General features: G+C 35.9%; 1 non-coding gene across 1 annotated transcript; it reads right to left on the reverse strand.

Moving 5' to 3' along the window:
* Positions 1–2044: 2044 nt before the first annotated feature.
* Positions 2045–2177, reverse strand: LOC126031913 (small nucleolar RNA SNORA51). Its single transcript, XR_007503725.1, has one exon. It is a non-coding gene; the product is annotated as a small nucleolar RNA SNORA51 (small nucleolar RNA).
* Between the last annotated feature and the right edge of the window lie 4311 nt (positions 2178–6488).

Below are 6488 nucleotides of genomic sequence, written 5' to 3' on the forward strand. Positions count from 1 at the left end.
CTGAGTACAGAACCAGGAGTAACTCTTAAGCACTGTCAGGTGTTGCCCAAATTCAAACAAAAAATATGCCCAAATGTACTTGGGATGGATCTCCCAAACAAATAGTAGATGTTAGACAGATTGAGGATTTGTACCTCAATTTCCTTTTACCTTTTAGATTTAAGATTTTTCTTTTTAATTTTCTTTATTTTTCTTTAAACCTTTGTAGAACCTTTATTTGAGGCTTTTTTTTTTTTGGATTTTATAATAATAGAGTAGGCATTCTAATTATAATACATTGCCACTGAATATCTTAAAAATAGTTTTATTGAGGGGCGGGATAGTTCAGTGGGTAAGCCACTGCACATGCTTGGCCCTGTTTCGATCCCTGGCATCCTACATGGTCTCCCCAGGAGTAATTCTCAGTTTAGAGCTAGGGGTAACCCCTAAAATATTGCCAGTGTGAGTCTCTGCAAAAGACCTTTCAAATACTTGTATTCAGGTGTAAGTCACACACAATTCACCTATTGAAGGTGTATGATGTTGTGGTTTTAAATATATTCATAGGCTTGCACAACCATTACCATAATCGGTTTTAGAACAATTTCATCAGCTCAAAATCCTTTATTGCTCCCTTATTTCTCAGACATCCAAGCCCTAAAGCAATCACTAATTACTTTCTGCCTCTAGTTTTTTTCCAAACATTTCATACAAGTGCAATTCTATAATCTACAATTCTACAATACAGTCCTTTGAGACTTGCTTCTTTCAATTAAAGTAATTCCATGGTGCATTTATGTTATGCCAATTCATACATTAGTATTTTATTCTTCTTATGGTTAAATGATATTCCATTGTATGTATATACTGTTTTGCTCAGCCATTCTTTAGTTAATTAATGAACATTTGAGTTGTTTCTATCTTTTGACTATTACAAATAATATTGTTAAAAACATTTCAGTGCAAGTTTTTCTGTGGCCATATGTTGTAATTTCTCTTGGGCGTGTATACTTGGAAGGAGATTTGCTGGGTCATATGGAACTTCAAGACAGTTTGCCAACTCTGCCACACCATTTTATATTTCCATTAGCAGTGTTGAGGTTCTGAGTCTTCCACATATTTTGCCAATCCAATACTTACTTGTTATTATCTGTCTTTTCAGATACAGTCTAGTTGATGAGAAGTGACCTATTCCATTGTTGTTTGGGCTTTCACTTTTCTGACTAAGAGTATAAGAATATGTTTTTAGATCTTTGTTGATGAGTTATATATATTCTTACACATATAAATAAATATATATTTAATTAATATTTTATTTATTATTATATATTTATATATTATAATATTTATATATTTATATATTTATTACTATATATTTATTCAGATATCTTATTTATTTCATATATCATTTAAAAATAAATATTTATTTATATCAGATATTTTAAAATATATATATACACATATATATGTATATATACACATATATGTAAAATATATATATAAAATATTAAATATATATACACATATATATGTATATATATACACATATATGTATATATACACATATAAATAAATATATATTTAATTACTATTTTATTTATTATTATATATTTATATATTATAATATATATTTATATATTATAATATATTTATTATTATATATTTATTCAGATATCTTATTTATTTTATATATCATTTAAAAATAAATATTTATTTATATCAGATATTTTAAAATGGGTTACCTTTTAAATTATTTTTATTTGTATTTTATATATTTTAGATGTAAGTCTTAGAAATATGATTGTAAGTATATTCTCTTTTTCTGTAAATTAGTTTTTTTCAAAACCTTATCTAATATTTTTTTTTTTTTTTTTTTTTTTTTTTTGGTTTTTGGGCCACACCCGGTAACGCTCAGGGGTTACTCCTGGCTATGTGCTCAGAAGTCGCTCCTGGCTTGGGGGACCATATGGGACACCGGGGGATCGAACCGCGGTCCGTCCAAGGCTAGCGCAGGCAAGGCAGGCACCTTACCTCTTGCGCCACCGCCCGGCCCCTATCTAATATTTTTTGTCCCCCAATTCATAATACAGATCAGGCAAAGGGCCTGGATTGAGGTGTATATGGGGTGCATTTACTGTACCTCCTCTTTCTATATAGTCAGTATAAAGAACACAGCCTATAGTAAGAATTGGGAGACTTTATCTTTTCTTTTTTTTTTTTCCAAAAGTATTTGCTTTATTGCTCTTAACTAAATCTACCATAAATATACATTTCAGGGCCTGGAGAGATAGCACAGCGGTGTTTGCCTTGCAAGCAGCCAATCCAGGACCAAAGGTGGTTGGTTCGAATCCTGGTGTCCCATATGGTCCCCCGTGCCTGCCAGGAGCTATTTCTGAGCAGACAGCCAGGAGTAAGCCCTGAGCATCGCTGGGTGTGACCCAAAAAACAAATATATATATATATATATATATATATATATATATATATATATATATATATATATATATATATATATATACATACATTTCAAAATCCATTTCAAATCTATCAAGTGTTGATAGGGCCGTGTTGAGGTCTTCCACAATTATTGTGTTATTATTGATTTCTTCTTTCAGATTCGTCAATAACTGTATTAGATAATTTGCTGGTCTCTCATTGGGTGCATATATGTTTAATAGTCTGATTTCTTCCTGTTGCACATATCCCTTGATTAGTACATAGTGTCCATCTTTGTCCCTTACCACTTTTCTGAGTATAAAGTTGGTGTCATCAGATATTAATATGGCCACCCCAGCTTTTTTGAGGGTGTTGTTTGCTTGGATGATTTTCCTCCAGCCTTTGATTTTGAGTCCATGTTTGTTCTAACTATCCAGATGTGATTCTTGTGGGCAGCAGAAGGTTGGATTCATCTTTTTGACCCATTTTGCCACTCTGTGTCTTTTAATTGGTGAATTTAGTCCATTGACATTGAGGGAGATGATTGTCATAGGATTTAGTGTCATCTTTGTAGATAAGTTTGCTGTGTTTGTTGGTCTCTCTTGTCTTAAAGTAGACCTGTCAGTTTTTCCTTTAAGGCTGGTTTTTCATCTGTGAAGTTTCTGAGCTGTTGTTTATCCATGAAGCTATGTATTCTTCCTTCAAACCTGAACATGAGTCAGGCTGGGTGCAGTATTCTCGGTGAGGCATCCATTTCATTCAGTCTTGTCACAATATCCCACCACTGTCTTCTGGCCTTGAGAGTTTCTTGTGACATGTCTGCTGTAAGTCTTAGGGATGCTCCTTTGAATGTAATTTCCCTTTTTGATCTTGCTGCTTTCAGTATTCTATCTCTATCTGTGGGATTTGTCATTGTAACGAGGATGTGTCTTGGGGTGTTTTTCTTTGGGTCTCTTTTAGCCGGTACTCTTTGGGCATGCAGGATTTGATTGCATGTATTCTTTAACTCTGGGAGTATCTCTTTGATGATGTCTTTGACAGTTGATTCTTCCTGGGGATCTCCTACCTGGGTCTCTGGGACTCCAATGATTCTTACGTTGTTTCTGTTGAGTTTATCAAAAACTTCTATTTTCATGTTTGCAATCCTTGAGTATTTCTTCCATTGCCTGTTCGTTTGTCTTAAGATTCTTTTCCAATTTCTTCTGCTGTGTTGAGTTTTTCTGCCTCTCATCTTCCAGTACTCCGATTCTCTCCTCAGCTGCTGTTACCCTGCTGGCGAGGCCATCCATTGAGGTTTTCAGTTGAGCTACCGTGTTTTTCAGATCTGTTATTTCAGTTTGGAGTTTTCTGATTTCTGTCTTTGTGTTCTGTTCAGACCGATCTATGCTTTCTTTGAGTTCTACAAACATCTTTCCTATTACTATTTTAAGTTCCTTATCCAAGAGGTTAATCAGGTGGTTGGAATTTATTAGGTCATTCGAGCTATCGTCTTCATTCTCTGTGCATGGTGTTTGCCTGCAAGGTTTCCCCATTGTCACGCTTGTAGTGTGGTTTTTCCTGCGTGTTGTGGTGGGGTTCATTGGTTAGAAAGAGTGTGCGGCCGCTCTTCTGCTGCCTCTAATTGACAGTTTTTTGGGGGTGCGCTCCCTAGGCCTCTGAGGAGACCTTCAGGTATTCTGACTTTATCTTTTCTTTTCTTTTCTTTTTGATTTTTGATTTTATATATATGTGTGTGTGTATATATATATATATATATATATATATATATATATATATATATATATATATATCCTTCACTAGTGCAACATTTCCATGACCAATATCCCAAGTGTCCTTCCTCTCCACCCCACACAGGCCTGTACTCTAGACAGGCTTTCTAATTCCCTCATTCAGTCACATTTTGTTATGATAGTTCTCAGTGTAATTATTTCTGTGAACGATCCCTGTGGTGAGCTTCATGTCAGGAGCTGGACCCTCCAGTCCTCCTGATGTAATTTAATTTTTTATTATATCTTTTGGTTTGTTTTGTTTTAGGCCACACCTGACTATAAGGATCTACTTCTGATTTAGCACCCAGGTATCACCCCTGTTGTGATTCAGTGGATCATATCAGTGTCAGAAATTGAATCCAGGTTAACTTTGTGCAAGGCAAGCTCTTTAAGCACTGTATAATCTCTCTGGCTTTAGCTTATCATTGCCTTGATAGTGTCCTGTGAAGCATAAACATTTTAATTGTTTTGTTTTGTTTTAGGGCCACAACAAAATAAGGGCTTAGTTCTGACTCTGAGCTCAGGAATTACTCATGATCCATATAGAGTGCTTGGGATCAAACCATGGAGGGTTGGCTGCATACAAAACGACTGCATTGGGGCCAGGAAGGTGGCGCTAGAGATAAGGTGTCTGCCTTGTAAGCGCTACCAAGGAACGGACCGCGGTTCGATCCCCCGGCGTCCCATATGGTCCCCCCAAGCCAGGGGCGATTTCTGAGCACATAGCCAGGAGTAACCCCTGAGCGTCAAACGGGTGTGGCCCAAAAACCAAAAAACAAACAAACAAACAAAAAACAAAACGACTGCATTACTTTTTCATTTTGTTTTGTTTTGTTTTGTTTTTGGGTCACACCCAGCAGCGCTCAGGGGTTACTCCTGACTCTATGCTCAGAAATTGCTCCTGGCAGGCTCCGGTGACCACATGGGATGCTGGGATTTGAACCACCGACCTTCTGCATGCAAGGCAAACACCTTACCTCCGTGCTATCTCTCCAGCCCCCGTGAGTGCATTACTTGTTGTACTCTCTCCAGCCCCAACATTTTAAATTTTTTATGAAGTCAAATTTATCTGTTTTTTTTTTTTTTTTTACCCTTTGGTAGTTGTACTTTTGATGCCTTATCTAATAATTTATTGCCAAATTTAAGGTCAAGAAGGTTTATCCTATGCTATCTTCTAAGAGTATTTTAGTTTTCGCTTCTACATTAAAAACTTTGATCCAGGGCCCCAAGCAATATAGCACAGTGGGGGAGGACCTTTGCCTTGTTTGCAGCCAAACCAATTTCAGTCCCTGGCATCCCATAAAGTCCCCTGGGCCTACCAGGAGTGATTTCTAAGTGCAGAGCCAGGAGCAATTTCTGAGCACTGCTGAGTGTGGCCCAAAAGAGCAAAACAAACAGTCAAAAAACCTTTAATCCATAAGCTAATTTGTCTACGGTTGAAGGTAAGGGCCCAATATCATTTTGTTGCAAATGGATATCAACCAATTGTTCGCTACAATTTGTAATAAAGATAATTCTTGCCCCATTGACTGGTGCTGACATCCCGTCCATAGATAAGTTTATTTCTGGACTTTCAATTCTGCTTCATTGATCTAAATTTATTTCTTTATGTTAAAAATATTGATGGTGACTTTGGAATACATTTCAGAATTGGAACAAGTGAGTCTTTTAATTTGGGGTCACACCCAGCGGTTCTCAGAGACTTTTCAAGATTCTGTGCTCAGGAGTAACCCTTAGCAGTACTCAAAGGACATATGTAGTGCCAGAAATTCAACTTCAAACTTGGGTGGTTGCATGTAAGTCAATTTCTTAGTTTTTTGTTTTATTTATTTATTTATTAGTTTTGGGGCTCTTTACTCAGGAATCATTCCTGGCAGTGTTCTGGGGGGACTATTTGAAATTCCAAAGAGCTAATTCAGGTTGGCAAGGTGAACGCTCTAACCACTTTACTATCGTTTTATCCCCTGCCACTATCTCTTTGGCTCTGAGTCTTAATTTTTCTCTGTATCTTTTAAGATTATTTTAGGGTTTATCAAATATGCATATAAATTTTAGAATTTATATTTATCAATTTATACCAAGAAATTCTGATAAAGACAAGAATTGAATCCTTAAATTTATTTTACTTACTTTTTAAAATTATGCTGTTTAAACACGATGGTTTACAAAGTTGTACATAATACAGTTGTTTCTAAAATTCAATGTTACAATATCATTCCCACAATCAGTGCGACTTTCCCTCTAACATTGTCACCAGTTTCTGACCCATTCCCAAGCTTTCCCCCTTGGCAGATACAAAATTAT

This window comes from Suncus etruscus, chromosome 1 (assembly GCF_024139225.1).
Source record: "Suncus etruscus isolate mSunEtr1 chromosome 1, mSunEtr1.pri.cur, whole genome shotgun sequence".
NCBI lineage: Eukaryota > Metazoa > Chordata > Mammalia > Eulipotyphla > Soricidae > Suncus > Suncus etruscus.